Here is a 16,678-nt window from a genome sequence, read left to right on the forward strand (position 1 = left end):
CCTCCCGGGCCGGCTCCGCAGCGCCGGGGCCGGGGCCAGCGCGGCCGCGGGGGGCGAGCGGCGGGCGGAGGCCTGGGCCCGCGGGCGGCCGGAGGGAGGGAAGGAGGAAGGCGGAGAGAAGGGGTGGGAGGGGGGGACCCGGCAGAGGAGGCGGAGAGAGGGAGCGCGACAGCGAGCGGAGGGAGGGAGCGAGCGAGGCAGGCAGGCGGGCCGGGAGGGAGGGAGGGCGCGCGGGCGGCGGCGGCGGCGGCGGCGGCGAGAGCAGAGGACGAGCCGGGACGCGGCGCCGCGGCACCAGGGCGCGCAGCCGGGCCGGCCCGACCCCACCGGCCACACGGTAATGAGCGCCGCTGCTGGCGGCCCGGGAGGCCGGCCCGGAGGCGGGCGGGGAGGGCGGGCGGGCGGCCGGGCGGGGGGCACGGCGGCGGGCAGTGCCCGGCTCGGGGCGCGCTCCCGGACCCCTGCAACTCGGCGCCGGGCGCTCGCGGGGCCGGGGCTGCGGGCGGGGACGGCGGGCCGGGCCGGCCGGGGCGGCGCGGGGGATCTGAGGGTTTGTTTATGTCCCCGCGGGCTCCGCAGGCGCCCCCTCCCGTCCCGCCCGCCCGCCCGCTCCCCGCGCGGAGCCCCCTCCCCGCCCCCGCCCCCGCCCCCGCCCCCGCCCGGCTCCGGGCTCAAGTTCAAGTCTATACAATGCCGCGGGGGGCCCCCTCCGCCGCCGGCCTCCGCCGCGGTGCCCGGCCCGGCGCTGCCGCAGGGGCCCCGGCCTGGCCGCCCCCGCCTTCCGGGCCCTGCCCCCGCCCCGGGGCCCCGCCTGGGGCCTGCGGCCGGGGCGCTGCAGGGCGCGGACCCCGACCCGGAGAGATCGGCTCCCGCCGCGGCCCGCAGGGAGCGGGGGAGGGGGCGGGGGCCGGGCCCCGCGCAGGCTCCGCGGCGGCGGCAGAAAATGGCAGCCTGGCACGACCCGGCCCCCCGCCCCTCCCCCCGGCTCCCGGCCCTCCTCGGCCCGGCGGGGCGGGGGACGCGGGAGGCCCCCGGGGGCGGGCCGCGGGGTGATTCGGGGGCCGGGCCGGGGAGCGCTGCGCAGCGATCCTGCTCCGGCCACCTGTGGCTGGGGGTGCGGGGTGCCAGCGGATCTGGGAGGGGCGGCGGGGGTGGCGAGAGTGCCACTTGGGGGGCACACCTCCCCGCGGAGGGCCGGGCGGCGCGCGGGGGGGACGTCGTGCCTGGCTCCTCCCTGCCCCCGCCGCGGGCCGTGGGAGCCGGGGCGGCGGCGGCGGCGGCGGCGGCGGCGGCGGCGGCGGCGGCGGCGGTGGCGGCGGCGCCGCAGTGTGGGGGCGGGGCGGGGGCGGGCGGAGATCCCGGGCCGGGGCCGCGGGGGCCGGAAGACGCGGGGATGCGAGCTGCGGGCCCGGGCCGGGAGCGGCGCGGGTGGGGGCGCCCGGGGTCGCCCCCTGCAGCAGCGCCCCCGGTCGCACACACTCGCACGCACGCGGACACACTCACGCACACGCACCCCCGCCGGGCCGGTGCAGACGTGTCCTTGAAAGCTTCGCATCTGCACAGTGAAGGACGAGGCCTCGCGGAGGCTGCAGATCGGGGTCTTCGGCCCCGCGGCCCCGCGCCCCAGGAGACCCCGAGCTTCGGAGCCGTAGGCGGCCGCGGCCCGTGTCCCGCCCTCACCCCGCTCCCCTCCCCCAGGCCGCCCTGCCCGCCCTCCCCCTCGGCGCGCGGACCGAGCTGGCGTGGGTCCAGGGCCCGCCCCCGGCCTCCCCCAGCCCCCCGGCGCTGGGGCCCGCGGCCCTCCGGCTGCCAAACTGCATTTCGCTTTCCTGGAACCTCCCTTCTTGGGGGCACCCACTCCCCTGCCCTCCCCTCCCCTCCCCTCCCACCCCCTCTGTTATTCCCCACTTTTCTCTCCATCCCCAGCGTCCTTCCACCCCTCTGCGCGGCGAGGCCCGCGGAGTAGGCGCTGCCGGCCTGGTCGGGGCGCGGGGGCTTCTTCCCCTGCGCGGGCGGGAGCCCCCCGAGGCTGCACCTTGACCCAAGATGGCGTCCAGCACCCAGGAGGCCGGCCGGGCCCGGGGCGGGGGCGGAAGGGCTGGGGGCCCCGAGCCACCCCGCGTGCCCCCTCCCAAGCCAGCAGGGCCGGGAGCCCGGGCCTGGGCCACGGGCGCCCTCTGCCCTGTGACCCCGCTTGCCCCTCGCCGGGCGCCCGTGCCCGGAGGCTGCCATCAGCATCCCTGGGGGACTGTTGAGTCTTCAGGTTTCACCCTGGGCTGCCAGCGGCTGAAGCGGCCTCCGGCCTCCTGGGCTGGCGGGCTCTGCAGGGATCCTGGGATCAGGTGCTGCTCTAGCTGTGCCTCCTCCCTTGCAGGCAGATGTGACAGCTGCAGCCGGGGAGGCTTTTCTCCTTCGGCGTTGCTGGAGTGAGGACTGGCCTGTGGGCTCTGGGGAGCCCAGCTGTCAGGCGGAGGGACCCCCTTAGGGCTGCCGTCCCTGCTGGCAGGGGCTCTCTTCTGGTGCTCTCCTCAGCTGCCGGTCCGGAGGCTTGGGTTGTCAGGAGTTCCTGCTAGGTTTCTGGGGCAAGGTGGTCCCCCTCCGCCTCCAGGTCCCGTTGAGGCCGTCGTTGGGCTGTTTGACAGGCATCTCCGTGAAAGTGTGAGGCTGCGGGCCTGGGAGTGCATGTGTGTACATGTGCTGCACCCGGCGGCAAACTTGCGCTTCGAGTCTGGCACCTGCCTGCCTGCCTCCCTTCCCTGGCCCCACTTCTTTGGGCTCTGGCTCCCTCTCTGCACTCTTGTCCAGCTGCTCGGTCGGTACTCAGGCTTCAGCTCCTCCTCAAGCGCATGGCTCCCGGCTCAGGCTCAGGCTCAGGCTCAGGCTGACCGAGCCTGCTGCCCATCCCAGGCACCGGGCCCGCGGTAGAAAGCCGGCCTTGGGAAGGTGAATTCCTTCTAGATTCGAGCAGTGCCAGGGGCACAGAGCAAGGCTGCCCTCCTAGCACTGGAGAGGGCGACCGCACTGTGGCCATCTGTCAGGGTGTCTGCGGACAGGATTCCTCTGTGGGGTGGGGGTTGGATCGGAGCTCGGAGGTCCATTCCAACTTTGAAATTCTATGGCTCTGATTCTAGTGGTGGAATTTCAGACCCGGGAATGGGGGTGGGGTGGTCTGTTTTCACCACACAGCGGTAATCCGGAAAGGCTTCCAAGGAGTGGAGGTCTGAGAGAGCCAGGCCTCCTGGGGGATGGGCCTGTGAAAAAAAAGGGGCGGGTGAGGGGTGGGGGCCCCCTGGGGTGGGGGCCCCCTCCCCCGCAGGGAGACAGGTTTGTCGCAGGTGCCTCCACAGAAAGTGTAAAAAGACAGCCTCCAGGTAAACCTTCACATGTAGGTTCACACGTAAATCTGTGTGTGTACATAATTTCCGAGGGTTTTTCCCCCTCCGAGTCCAATTCACAATATGCTCTCGAGTTCCTCGTGGATATTTTCCTATCACGGTCACACAGCACTGCCAATGGTCCCCTGCAAGAAATGCAGGACAAGTTAGAAAATCCTTGCCCAGGGTGACTTGGCCCCTGGGGAACTCACACAGTGTCCCCTGCTCCAGCTCTCTCCCATAAGCCTGTGGTCTCCACAGGATAAGGACCTCGACTTGGCGGCTTCTGGGTCCCCCATCAGACATTTAGTGGGACCTCCCTGGGTGTCTGCTGAACAGCAGGGGAGCTTGCTACACATCTGCGGTTTTGGTGTGTGTCCTCTCCCTTAGCGGTGGCCCGGCAAGGCTCCTTTTGTTGGGAAGCACGTAGGGAACTCAGAATCGCCTTACCTGCTTCCTGATGGGTAATTTAAGAGTAGACCCCTCACTCCCCATCGTTGCACCTGAAATATTAACCATTGGTATCCAAGCCTTACAACTGAGATTTGAAAGAGAACTTGAAGCTCTGAGAACACTTGGAGCTGGGTTGGGGGCTGTTTGGGTGTGGGACCAGGCCGGGGTTGGAAGTACTAACCAGAGCCTGAGGCCAGGATTGGGTGCCCGTCAGAAGGCACGGCCTTTCCCTCGTCTCTTCCTGAAGCTGGTGCGGGCCTGGGGTCCCTGGGGAGATGTGTGGTATGGCCCTGGAGAATCGTTTCCACTCCTACTCCGGTATCTAACAGATAGTAGCACCAGTCAGGAGCCCCCCCACCTGCCCTTTTTGAGGCTGGGCATCTCTGTGACCACGTCACAGCTAGGGTGGTCAGCTAGGGTGCCACATTCCTTTCCTCCCAAATCTTGAGGACTTGTTTTCAGTCCTCTCTATTTTTCGCTTAAAAAATAAAAAATAAAAAAATCTCAAATCTGAGACCCATGAAGTATCAGAGATATGTGTGTGTGTTCAAGCTGGCCTGCACTTGGCTGAATGTCGTGGGCAAGACAGGGTGTGGTGCATGTGTGTGTGTGTGCATACTTCCACGGACACGGTGTGCAGCCACGTGGGGGAGAGATAGGACTTGCTTAGACACGGGCCTGTTTCAAGGCAGCTGAAGTGAGGGCCCTGGAGTCCGATGCTTCCCTGCTGCCTCGAGATCTGGACCACCTAACTTAATCGCCCTGTGCCTCAGTTTCCTCACCTGTACCATGGAAATAAGTTGAGGGTGTCGTGAGGACTCAGGGGTCGATGCGCATTACTCCCTTGGTGGAGTGTCCATGCTCAGTGTCAGGTGGCTGTGAGGATCCTCATCATTTGGGCAGCTTGGGTGGACCAGTACTGTGGGAAGTGCTCTCAGAAGCCTGTCCACCTTCCCGCCTATTTTGCCAAAGAGTGGATGATGGAGGAAGGTGCTGGTTCTGATTGATGTGGATGTTCTGATTGACAGATCTGCAGAGGGGAAGGCTCCTCCGTGCCACTTAGCCATCTGTTCTGGAGAGTAACAGAGCACGTTGTCAACAGGTTGTCTGTGTACCCACCTTAAATCCCTCATGCTGTAGTTCCGGCTCTTTATTCTGATCCTGCCTTGAGCGTCTCGTGTTTGCTTGTTGAACATTTCTTGTGGGCAGAGCCCTGTGCTAGGATTTCAGGGAACACAGAGTGAGTTTAGGATGAGCCCATCTAATTGATGACCACAGACCAAGGTCACAGGAGAGGGAGAAATAAAGTGCTCAAAGACAGTGAAGCCACAATGAACCAGAGGGGATCAGGGAAAGCTTCTTGGAGGAGGTGGTACCACTGAGGTGGGGCCTCCAGGCCTAGGGAGGGAAGCCTTGCTGTGGGGGATGGGTGGCTGGAGGGTGGAGGAGATGCTAGGGAGTGGGGTGGGGGTGGAGTGGGGCCTCTAGTGAGCTGAGGGCCAGGCTGAGGCCCCACATCGATTTGGGGAGAGCAGTCCCTATGCTCTGTAACTCCTGCGTGGCCCTGCGTGTAGTGTCTTGGTGGGGTGGGGAGAAGCCAGAGGGACGGATGGGGAGGTGGGGGGCAGGAGGGGAGCAGGGAAGGGGCCAGCTGAGCTCATTTGGTGTAGGCTCTGGATGATCCCTTTATATTCCATAGACTAGCACTTAAGAGCTCAGACTTGGAGGGAAACAGAGCATATTTAAATCACAGTAACCCCAGGGGTCTGTGGCTATTAAGGGGAACACCAGCCAGGGTAAGTAAGATCTGCACTCCAGTGACAGCAATGGTGGTATGAATGGGGAGGAGGAGGGTCCCTTGCTTGGCCTCCCACTGCTTCCCCTCAACCAGGCTGAGGTGCCCCAGCATCCAGAACATTCCCACAAGGGGCTGTGAGTAGGAGAGAAATGGGGGCAGCAGGGCTGATTCTGCCCTTCCTTGCAGGCTCCCTCCGCCACCCACAGCAGAACCGAGCAGGCTCTGAGGGGATGTGACCCGGGTGTGGCTGCAGGTGCCTAGCAGCACGCCCCCCCCCCCCCAAGGACAGCTAGTGGTCAGGGCCCTCCAGGCCACATCTCCCTTGCCGATCACATCCAGGCCAGGCCTGTCTGGAGGACAGCGACGGGGGAGGAGGTGCAGACGTCTGGGGCTTTCCTAACTGAATCCCTGCAGGGAGTGGAATTTTTTTTCCAACCATAGCTCAGCTCAGCTCAGCGTGGTCCACCCCTGTCCTGCTGAGGTCCCCTCTGACCCCTAAGCCTTCCCAGCCTTATTTATTTCTATAACCAGGTTCCTATTTTCTATTTCCTGTGGTCATGGCCCTGCTCAGTGTCATCCCTATTGATCTCCCCTCTCTGTTTCTGTTTCAAATGTCAAGGTCATTTTTATTCTGAGCCAGTTGTTAGCCACCCTGTCTGGGAACACCAAGGGGACAGAGGCCCACCCATCCCTCCCAGCGAGTAAGTGAGGGTCAGAACTTGGGTGTCCTGACTCTTACTCTAGTTCCTCTGCTGCTGTGCCAATGAATGGGCCTAGGGATTGGTGCAGGTGTTCTAGACCTAACACATCCCCTAGATCCCTGTGTCCCAGTGGGCTTTACTTGGACAGATTGAAAGATGCTCAGAGAGGACATTATGGGACAGCGGGGTCAGGTCTGTGGTTTACTGAGCCATGGATTGACAGGGCCATGTCATGGGGAATATCAGGGAACTCTGGGCCTGGGCGGCTGTGAAGCTGGGGGCTCTGGGAGTGTTGCTCCCCCCCAGAGGTTCCCCAGAGGACCCTGAGAGGGGCAGGGGAGGGCACACAGGCCTATGCCTAGCAGCTGGTATCCTCTAACATTCCACCAAACAGAACCTGTGGGAAAGGGGTTTCTTGAAGAATGGTCCTGTATGATCAATTTTAGAGATTCTGAAAAGAGTAATACATTTAATGGATAAAGAGGAATCTATTTAGATTCCCCCAAGCCTTTGAAAGGAGGTAGTAAGCACGTCTATTCTGATGTGTTACATGCCTGTGATATGGTGTTGGGTAACCCACGAAGGCAGTGTGTGGGGGTGTGATCTTGTTTTTGTAAAACCCTTTAAAAATAAATACATATATACATGGACAGAAAAAGTTGTTCTGGAAGGTTACCCAGCAGACCTGTCCACAAAGTCTCTGCCTCTTTATATCCTTTATACATTTTTGTAATCTTTGAAAAGATGTAAACGCACATGTGTTACTTTCTTAATGACAACAACAAAAATAAATAAAACCACACTTTTTAAAGCTTCTGGATGAGAACGTGGAAAAGATTTGAGTCATGGTAGGGCTGGAAGGATGACTCTTTTTTATAATGGGTAAGAAAGGAGCTTGGAGGCCGACAGCAAAGGCTAGGGCCACTCAGGTGCCTGTTCTTTCTGGAAGGGTTGCAGGGACAAACATTACAGACCCTGGGAAGCCTCTAAGCAAAGGCCAGGAGTAGCAGGGATGGGCTGTGAATGGAAGATAGGCAGCTGGCTGAAGCCTGGCCTGTGGCAGGGCAGGGCCAGTGGGCCAAGTTAGCTCTATGGGACGGTGACTTGAGCTGTCAGTTCACCCAGAATGGGAAATGAATCACTGGGGGACTTCATGGACGGCTTCGATCTGGTGGCTCTTGTGGCCCAAATGGTTCCCTGGGAACCAGCGGTCTAATTGGGGCCTGGTCCCCAGGCCGAGCTCAGGTGACCTGGCCCTGGCATAGAATGGGCAGCGCGGAGAGCCACACGCAGGGAGGACAGCGTAGGGCTTCAGAGGGGCCCAGAAAGGGATGGAAGGGGTTCTGGGGAACTCTTCGGGCATGTGGGCTCCAGCTGGGCCCAGGTCTGTGTCCGGAGGGGCCCACGAGTGGGTGGCAGCGACCCAGGTGACAGGGCGGAGAGGGGAGGAAAGGCAGCTACAAATTCCTCTGCCGGTTGCTTGGCAACAGCCCCCAGCTTCCCCTTCCATGGCCCGCCCCCAGCACCAGCCCCTGCCATGGGTGCCTTCCTGGAGCTCGTTTTTCGAGCTCGTTTTCCCCTCCGAGGCGTCCCCGTTCAACATCACACGGGAGAGGGTATGTGTCCGTGTCTGCGTCCGTGTCTGCCTCGGCCCCACCCCTGGCTGAAGGCCGGCAGAGAAATATGGTGACATGGAAGCAAGCACGAAGCGTGTCCCTCTGCCGCACCCCCGGCCTCAGCCCCAGGCCGGCAGGGGACAGGTGTGCCGGCCTGAGAAGGGTCGTGGCAGGCAGACGGCCGGCGCACCTGATGTGCATGTCAGCCCCACCAGCCCTGGCTTAGCCTGGGCCTAAGTGTCCTTGTGCCGCAGATCAGCATGAAAGGCCTCCATCTCTTACCGGCATGGCCGGAAGCCAGTGGAATCCTGTCTGAAGAACAGTTGGCACTGTCCCCAGCACACAGTAGGAGGCGAGGAGACAGGAGCTCCTGTCGTGAGAGGGCTGCGTGCGGGTGACTGTGGGGACCGGGCAAGATGGCCCCCGTGAGGCCCTGTTGCTTTGCAAGACCTTACAGAGGTATCTGTCATCCTCCCTGTGGGGATCTCGGGGCCTCTGGAAGGTCGAGGTTCAGCTGGTTGATCTGTGAGCCCTCTGGCCCTGGCCCCCCGATCCCTGGGCCTTTAGTCTTGGTGGAGTCCAGGCCCACTAGGGACCTCACGGGTCCCCTCAGTCCTGGGCCTTCTCTCTCACTGCCCTCTGGTCTCACTGGGCCCAGAGCAGGCCGCAACCTCTCTGCTGGGTTCTGGGCCTGCTGGCAGGGCCGGCTCTGCCCCCTGGCCTGGAGGCCTGGGAGGGTCTAGACCACAGCAGGCCAGGCAGCTGGCACACGGCAATGGTTCCTAATGGTTTTATGACCAGCAACAATGCGGTGCCTATTGCCATCCTCTCACGGCCGGCTTCCCCGCCCATCTGGTGGTGGCCTGAGGGCCTGCCTGGCACTGGGGGCTCAGCTGGGAAGTCCAGTGGGGCCTGGCAGTTGCTTCTGGGTTTTTTTCTGTCAACACCCTCTATGCGGCCTGGACTCCAGGAGAACTGGGGTTCAGCAGACTGAGCTGCCAGGGCTCTGCCTTGGCAGGCCTGGCAGCTCTCGAGTTTCTGTCCAGAGGTCCCTTGCTTCAGATCCTTAAATAATGTTCATCTGTTCATTTATTAAAGACCTACTATGTGCCAGGCACGGGCCACAAAGATGAAAGAGACTGAGCCGGTGCTCTGACGTGGAGTATTATTAGAATGCAGGTGGGTGGAGAGAGCTCAGGGGCTCAGAGAAGGGACATCTCATTCAGAGGAGAGAAAAAAATCAGGAGGGGCTTATTTATTTATTTAAAAATTTTATTTATTTATTTAAGAGAGAGCGAGAGAGCACAAGCAGGGGGGAGGGGCAAAGGGAGAGGGAGAAGTAGGCTCCTCACTGAGCAGGGAGCTGGTGCGGCTAGATCCCAGGACCCCAGGATCAAGACCTGAACTGAAGACAGACACTTAACCGACTGAGCCACACAAGCACCCCAGGAAGGGTTTTAACAAAAAAAAATTTTTTTTTTTAAAGATTTTATTTATTTATTAATGAGAGACACAGAGAGGCAGGGACACAGGCAGAGGGAGAAGCAGGCTCCCTGCAAGGAGCCTGACGTGGGACTCGATTCCAGGACCCTAAGATCATAGCCTGAGCCAAAGGCAGACGCTCAACCACTGAGCCACCCAGGTGCCCCTAAACAATTTTTTTAAATTGAAATTTAGTTGACTTATAATGTTACATTAGCCTCAGGTGCACAACATAGTGGCTCAACAATGTCATAATGATGGGCTCATCATGATACTGTTCTAAAGAGGTGATGGCTGAGCTGAGTGTCAAGGGCAAGGAGCAGTTAGCCAGGGGCTCAAGGGCCTTTCCTGACCTGATGGGATGAGGAACTGTGGGCTGTGGGGCCGGAGGGCAGGGCTGGCACTGGACCCAGAAGGGCTGGGATGTTACCTGCTGATAGATGCTGGGCTTGGAATACCCATATTTGTGTCTGTGGGAGAGCACCCAGTGCGTCAGGACAGAGAGATCGGACAAAAGGAAAGGGGCAGGGGCAGCCCGGGTGGCTCAGCGGTTTAGCGCTGCCTTCCGCCCAGGGCATGATCCTAGAAACCCGGGATGGAGTTCCCCGTCAGGCTTCCTGCATGGAGCCTGCTTCTCCCTCTGCTTGTGTCTCTGCCTCTCTCACTCTGTGTCTCTCATGAATAAATAAATAAAATCTTAAAAAAAAGGGGGGGGTAAGGAGCTGAGGCAGGAGGGGAACAGAGTGTGAGCATGGAGGTGGGGTGCTTAGGGAGGCATTTTGGGAGCGGAGCTGGCAGGAATGGCTGGGTGATGTCACCTGGCCAGCTGCATGGGTGAAGGTGGCAGCCACTGAGAGGCACAGGTGGGGGTAGTCTGGGAGTGCCTTCATGTGGGGGAAAGTACTGGAGTTGGGGCGCCCAGGGCCTGGCCAGGCCCAGCCGGATGGATTAGAAAGGCGGGCACATTTTCTTCCATAACTGGTAGCAAACCCTGTAGATTTTTGAGGAGGGAAGTAACTAGGGGAATCCTGGTGGTTGGAAGCCTGAGCAGGGGCTTGTACTTCTAAGGAGGCCTCTCAGAGGATGAGCCTCAGGCCGCCTGGGTGGCTCAGTTGGATAAGCATCTGCCTCCAGCTCAGGTCCTGATCCCTGTGTCAGGCTCCCTGCTCAGCAGGGAGTCTGCTTCCCCCTCTCCCTCTGCCACTCCCCCTGCTCATGCTGTCTCTCTCTCAAATAAGTAAATAAAATCTTAAAAAAAAAAAAAAAGATGAGCCTCAAGGCCTGGACTCTGTCCTTGGACTCCCCGGCTGCAGGACCTGGGGTGAGTCCTGTCCGCCTTTGAGAATGGCATGTGAATTGCAAAGTTAACATCCACCCCCCCTCCAGAGGCAGGGCTGCCTAGATAGGTAGGCATATGCAGTTTTGGGAAGCAAACAAAAGAGACGAACAAGAACTTTCTCTAAGATCGAAGTGGAGTCCTCTATATGTCACAGGAAGGGCCATTAGCAAAGAACTTCTTGAAAAGTGACGTGAGCCGCATTAGCGCCACTGAGACAAGAGGCAGTGTGGCATCGTGCCGGGGCCACCAGACCCAGTGCTGGACAGACAGGGGCCCCTCGGCCCTGCCACCTCTCAACTGCATCCTTGGGCAGATCAGTCCACCCATCTTAGCCTCAGGTTTGCCATCTGCAAAGTGGAGATAACCTCACAGGCTTGTGTTTGCTTGTTTGGAGCACTGCTTCATGCATTAAACCTGGGCATTTGATGTCACTCGTCACACTCTTTATGTCACCCGTCTTTTAAAAGAACCCTTATGTGGCTGGCCTCATAGGTACTCGGGAATGAACACTTGGCTGCACATGCTCTCTGTCTGGTGCTGGGGAGGCACACATGTGTGCCCCCTTCTTTCCCTCTCTCACTGGCTGAGCTGCTTCTTGGTCTTTGCCTCTGGGAGCCCTGTCCCCCTCTCCCCCCCGCCCCCATTCCCTCAGTCAATTTTGAGGAGTTGCCTGTCCTGGGAACAATCATGTTCCATTGACTCTCAAGCCTGGTCACCCCAGTGTATTTGAAGAGCATCTAGTGGGCTACCTGGGAACTGGGGGAGTTGGTTCCTTTTCTCTTTAGTAAAGAGTGGATAGAACTGCCCAGGGCTGTGTGGAGAGCAGAGGGCAGGGAGGGAGAGGCTCTGCACAGGGCCTGGGTGGAGCACAGCCGGGACCTTGCCCGGAGCTGGCTCAGTGTGCTAGGCAAAGGGGTGCAGGGCTCTGGTGGGGTCTGGGAGACGAGCCCGGGGTGACCTTGTCTGAACAGTGAGACTGGCTTCCTTGTGAGCGGGCACACATGGTGACCATTGGCTGTATCCTGGGCCCTGTGACACGCAGCCATGCCCGTGGGGAGACCTTTGAAGCATCTCTGCCTTCTGGAGGAGGCTCTGGTGGGAAGATGGCTTTTTCTCCTCCCAGGCTCTCTTGGCCGTGATGTTGGCAGGAAGGCCTGGGCCAGAGTCAGGCCGTCTCTGGCTGGGCAAGGGGTTGGGCTGGGACCACTATCAATTTGAGAGCGGAAACCAGTGTTTCACTGGGTTTGTACAGACCTGTGCGCGTACCCTGTCGGGGGGGCAGCCCTCTGGAAGCTGAGCATATATGGACTGAGGGTGTGGTGGTGTAATCAAATGAAACGTACAGCATAATTAATCTGGCATGCCCTTAATGGTATGCATAATTGTGCTGCATGGTAATTAGGTGTAAATGGTAAGCAGTTCACATAAATGTTTTTGTAATTGGTATTAATTTTGCAGAGGCAAACTAAGTTTATGCGGTTTTTCTCTTCTTGCTCTGTTAGTTTTCTAGCACAGGCGATTCCTAGCTCTTGGAGGAATTCTATTGCAAATGTTTGTTTATCGGGCAATGTTTTGTGTTTTCTCTCGGAACAATGTTATGAATGGTTATGAGGTTCCCAAGCTGGTTTCCAAATGCCTCTTTGGCCCATGCCGTAGGTGAAATGTGTGACGCATGTGCAGGGAGAGCCTGGTGCATGAGAGGAATGGGTGTGTGTGTGTGTGTGTGTGTGTGTGTACCTACGTGCCTGTCTGTATATGTGTGTCTGTATCTGACTGTGTGTGTGTGGGGGGATGTCTATGTGTGTATATGTGTGTACATGCCTGTGTCTGTGTCCACATGCGTGCGTATCTGTGTGTGCACATGCATCTGTGTGTATCTCTGTGTGCATGTGTGTGTATGTGTTCGTGATGACAGATTCAGGGCTGTGATGAAGAGGTTACCCAGTCTTGTGGCCAGGGGGATTAGGGGCAGGCTTGGGCTTTGCCTCAGAGAGGACTCTAGGTCAGGCCACAGGGAGCAAGAGCCACTTGTGGGTGTGGTCTTAAGCCAGAGTCTAGGTTTCCTGAGGACACTTCACTGGCCTTTTGCCCTGATTAATCGCATAATACTTTTTAAAAGACTTAACATTGATTTAGTGCCCACCGTGTGCCAGGCACTGTGCTAAACGGTTGTCTCGGGTTCTCTCATATCTTAAAATGGGCTTATAAAGTAGGAGCTCCTAGTCACTCTGTTGTACAGGTTGGGAAACCAGAGCTCATGTCTCTTGAGTGGCAGAGCCAGGGTTTGAGGCGGAGTCCAGCTGAGCCTCCCTAGGGCTGCAGTGGGGCGTGATGGCACCAGAGCTCCTGGGCAGGGGTTAGTGATTCTGAGATGTGCTGCCCAGAATCTGAGACCCTTTTTCCTCCCCTCCACTCCCTCCACAAGAGGTTTGGTTTTGGGTGGGGCGGAGGGTGAGGAGAAAGCAAACCAGGGACTGGTAGGTAGTTCATTTAGCAGTGGGTGGAGAGGAGCTGTGCCTCAACAGCAGCTCCCAGGCCCTGAGGACCCTTTAGGGGAGACATCGTAGCCTTGGCCTGGGAGGGGGTCAGGTGGGAGGTCGCTCCTTGCCACTTGATCTAGGAAGAGTGGAAGAAGTGTGTGCATAGATACCTAGGACTCAGCTTCCAAGGGCCTGGCAGGGTGCGGGAGGCCAGCCCCCCTGGCTTCCCGTGGTTCATTGACACCCTGACCTGGGACCCTCACAATTCCCTTCTCCCTGGACATCTGGGGGCTGGTCGGGCCTGCAAACCCCACAGCAGGGGTACATCCTGGCCTGGGAAATGTGGCACAGGAACCCAGAGCTCCAGAAGAGGGCTTTTCCATTGGCACAGTGCCTTGGGGAACTCTGCTAAGCGACCCCTAGAATGGGGCTTGTGGGGGGTCACTCTGGGCACCGCAACACTGTGCTAGGGATGTTGCAGCTGCCTGGGAGTGACTTCACACAGTCCTCTCTGCCTCAAGGGTCACCCAGAACAGGCAGGAGAGGGAGGGGCAGGAGGGGAAGACAGCTGTTGGCTGTTTGGGGGGCCAGCAAGGTGCCAGACATGAACTCTGACCTCATCTGTTTGGGGAAAGCAGACACATGCATATACACATGAAAAGCAAAATGACCACACAACAGAAACTGATTAAAGACCCCTGGGTGGGTGGTCGAGGAGAAGCAATGGGAGTGGGGTGGTGCTGAGGGATGGGGAGGGAGGGCCCTTCCTCCCCCCAGTCAGAGGAGAGAACGGTGTGAGTGTAGTCACAAGTGTGGGGATGGAGGATGTAAGCTGGAGAACAGTGACCGGCCCTGGAATGATGGGGTCAGCTGGGAAGGTGGGGTGGGGAGCATGCTGCAGTGAGCCACCGGTGTAGGACCAGGCCAGAGTTTAGATTTTACTCTGCGTGAAAATCATTGGCATCATGACGTTTTTAAATTTTTTTATCTTATCTTTTTAATTTTTTTAAAGATTTTATTACTTCGTGAAAGACACACACACACACACAGAGGCAGAGACATAGGCAGAGGGAGAAGCAGGCTCCCCACAAGGAGCCTGATGTGGAACTCGATCCCGTATCCCAGGATCACGCACGCCCTGAGCTGCCCGGAGCCGAAGGCAGACGCTCAACTGCTGAGCCATCCAGGCGTCCCATGAGTTTTTTTTTTAATAACAGCTTTATTGAAATATAATTCACATACCATCCAATTCAGCCATTTAAAGTGTGCAATTCGATGGGTTTTAGTACATTCACGGAGTTGTGCAACCATCACCACAATCAATTTTAGAACATTTTCATCAGGCGTCATAGGTTTTGATTGAGGAAGCCATGTGTGGAAAATCTTTGCTGAGCGGCTGGGGTGGGAGGTAGAGGGCCGGAGAGGCAGGGAGCCCCGTGGCAGAACCAAGGTCGCGCCCTGTGGTGCAGAGGGCAGAGGAGCTGGGGCATGGAGGCCTGAGGATCGGTGCCTGGTGCCCGGCGGAATGTGGGGACTTCAGGGGAAGGGGATTTCATTTCTCTTCGGGGTTTGGGGCTTCGGCAGCTGAGCGGAGGGTGGTGCCACTTCCACATAGGGAGAGAAGCCAGAGGAAACAGGAGACCTCTGGTTCTAGAAAAGTGGGATTTTAGGTGACTGCAAATCAGCCAGTGGGGGATGTTCAGAAAGTGGAGGTCTGCTCTACATGAAGCCTGAGTATCTCAGCAGAGGGGATTTCGGAGGGCAGCTGGGGGTACAGTGGGATCCAGGATGGTGCCCACATGCACTAGTGGAGAGGAGGGCCCCAGGGGTGGGAGGATCAAGGGCACAGAGCCAGGTGGAGGCATGGACAGGAGAGAGAGCCAGAGAATCCACCGGTTTGTAAACTTCCAGAAGGAGAGGTGTCTCGTGCTCAGCAGTGGCACTCAGTAAATGATTGACGTGCTTCAAGTGGGGTGGTGGTTAGCTGGCAGGGATGCTGGATTGAACTCACGGACGGTGAGGATGGAAAAGGCCCTTTGAGGCTGTGGGTGACCGTATCAGTCAGAGTCCATTCAGAAGACAGAAACCACATAGTGATTTAAACAGGAAAAGTTTACTATCAAGACTTATTAACTACAACAGGGGATTGGAGTAATGAGAGTTTGGCTAGAAAGCAAAACAAACTGCAGAGGATCTAGAAGTAGCATGTTTGAGACCAGCTACTTCCCTGGGGTCGCCATGGAACACCCACGGAAGATACCCCCCAGGGCTGGGACCCTGATCTTGTTGGAGAGGGCATGGCTGTGGCGCCCGGGATGACGGACATGTTGGCCGAACTTGCTGGAAACCTGCCCCTGGAGCTCACTGGAAGTCATCCTTTGGGTCCCAAGGAAAGTTGGGCATGAGGAGTTATATTGCTGGAGGCACAGCGCCACTAAGCCCCCCAAGGGAGTGTTGGGTGAAGCTGCTGGCTGCTGTTGCTGATCACCCCACTGCAGAGGCCAGGCCCTGGAGGAGCACCCTCCTGGCAGGAGCCCGGTGCTGGATGGGGCAGGACTGGGCAGAGGGGAGCCACAGAGACAAGGATGCCACAGGATGTGGCTGCTGGAGAAGTTGGGTATGGTGTTGGAACCCTCCAGGAGAGCACCCCAGGTCAAGGAAAGAGGACTCCCTTTTCTTCAGTGACCCTCCATCACCCTCTGCTGGCAGAGTCTAACGCCTGACTGCCCGCTGGCAAAGAAGAAATATTTCAAGGGCCTAGCTCCATTTTCACTGAGCAGGAAATGAAGGATGAATAAATCGATAACTGGCACAGTCTGCTCCTTTGGCTGCACAGCTCCATTTGCACCTTTCACACACGTTTGGGGCCCCCTACAACTACAAAATAAGCTATATTTCTATCTAGCGAGACACAGCTATTTTTCTCACTGAGGTTCTCACTCTTTTCCCCAAATGAAGAGTTCCACCAATCATTGGATCAGCCCACTGTCTCCATGAATAACTTCTCAAATTCAATCACAGTCCCACTGACTATTCTGTTACCTACAGACTAAATTATAGGGGCACCTGGCTGGCTTAGCCAGTGGAGCATGTGACTCTTGATTTTCTCTTTTTTTAAGATTTATTGATTTTATTTGAGATAGCACAAGCAGGAAGGGCAGAGGGAGAAGGAGAGAGAATCCCCAGCAGCCTCTGCACTGAGCCCAGAGCCAAACGTGGGGCCCGATCCCACAACTCTGAGATGACAACCTGAGCTGAAACCAAGAGTCAGATGCCCAACTGACTGCCACCCCAGTGCCCCTGAGTGTGTGACTCTTGATCTCAGGGTCCTGAGTCTGAGCCCTTAAAAACAAAAAAAAAAGACTCAATTATAAAGTTAACTTCCAACAACTTGTGTATGAAATCATGGTGAAATAATGGGACGAAAGGAGGAAA

General features: G+C 58.3%; 1 protein-coding gene and 1 long non-coding RNA gene across 3 annotated transcripts in view; one reads left to right on the forward strand and one right to left on the reverse strand.

The window, feature by feature from the left end:
• Positions 1-237: 237 nt before the first annotated feature.
• DNMT3A (DNA methyltransferase 3 alpha) overlaps positions 238-16,678 on the forward strand; it is a 102,922-nt gene continuing 86,481 nt past the window's right edge. The window contains exon 1 of the mRNA XM_077843888.1: positions 238-337. The gene's annotated coding sequence lies outside the window, so the exon portion shown is untranslated. The remainder of the gene's footprint in view (positions 338-16,678) is intronic.
• LOC144281113 (uncharacterized) lies at positions 2,155-8,708 on the reverse strand. 2 transcript variants are annotated; one of them, XR_013349566.1, is made up of 3 exons: positions 8,225-8,708; positions 4,610-4,899; positions 2,155-3,877 (listed from the first exon to the last, which is right to left on the reverse strand). It is a non-coding gene; the product is annotated as an uncharacterized LOC144281113 (long non-coding RNA). The 2 variants fall into 2 exon arrangements; XR_013349567.1 differs by having other exon boundaries at positions 3,293-3,520.

Source organism: Canis aureus, chromosome 12, assembly GCF_053574225.1.
Source record: "Canis aureus isolate CA01 chromosome 12, VMU_Caureus_v.1.0, whole genome shotgun sequence".
Taxonomy (NCBI): domain Eukaryota; kingdom Metazoa; phylum Chordata; class Mammalia; order Carnivora; family Canidae; genus Canis; species Canis aureus.